Source organism: Austrofundulus limnaeus, unplaced genomic scaffold, assembly GCF_001266775.1.
Source record: "Austrofundulus limnaeus strain Quisiro unplaced genomic scaffold, Austrofundulus_limnaeus-1.0 Scaffold3326, whole genome shotgun sequence".
NCBI lineage: Eukaryota > Metazoa > Chordata > Actinopteri > Cyprinodontiformes > Rivulidae > Austrofundulus > Austrofundulus limnaeus.
Genome location: NW_013955728.1, coordinates 2372 through 3224, shown reverse-complemented (window position 1 = coordinate 3224; position 853 = coordinate 2372).

Here is an 853-nt window from a genome sequence, read left to right as displayed (position 1 = left end):
GTTTAAACACAACTCAGTTTAAACACAACTCAGTTTAAATACAACACAGTTTAAACACAGCACAATTTAAACACAACACAGTTGAAACACAACACAGTTGAAACACAGCACAGTTTAAACACAGCACAGTTTAAACACAACACAGTTTAAACACAACACAGTTTAAACACAGCACAGTTTAAACACAGCACAATTTAAACAACACAATTTAAACACAACACAGTTGAAACACAACACAGTTTAAACACAGCACAGTTTAAACACAGCACAATTTAAACACAACACAGTTTAAACACAACACAATTTAAATACAACACAATTTAAACACAACACAGTTTAAACACAGCACAGTTTAAACACAACACAATTTAAATACAACACAATTTAAACACAACACAGTTTAAACACAACACAATTTAAACACAACACAGTTTAAACACAACACAGTTTAAACACAACACAGTTTAAATACAACACAGTTTAAACACAACACAGTTTAAACACAACACAATTGAAACACAACACAATTTAAACAACACAACTTAAACACAACACAGTTTAAACACAACACAGTTTAAACACAACACAGTTTAAACACAACACAGTTTAAACAACACAATTTAAACAACACAATTTAAACAACACAGTTTAAACACAACACAGTTTAAACACAACACAGTTTAAACACAACACAATTTAAACAACACAATTTAAACAACACAGTTTAAACACAACACAGTTTAAACACAGCACAATTTAAACACAGCACAGTTTAAACACAACACAGTTTAAACAACACAGTTTAAACACAACACAGTTTAAACACAGCACAATTTAAACACAGCACAGTTTA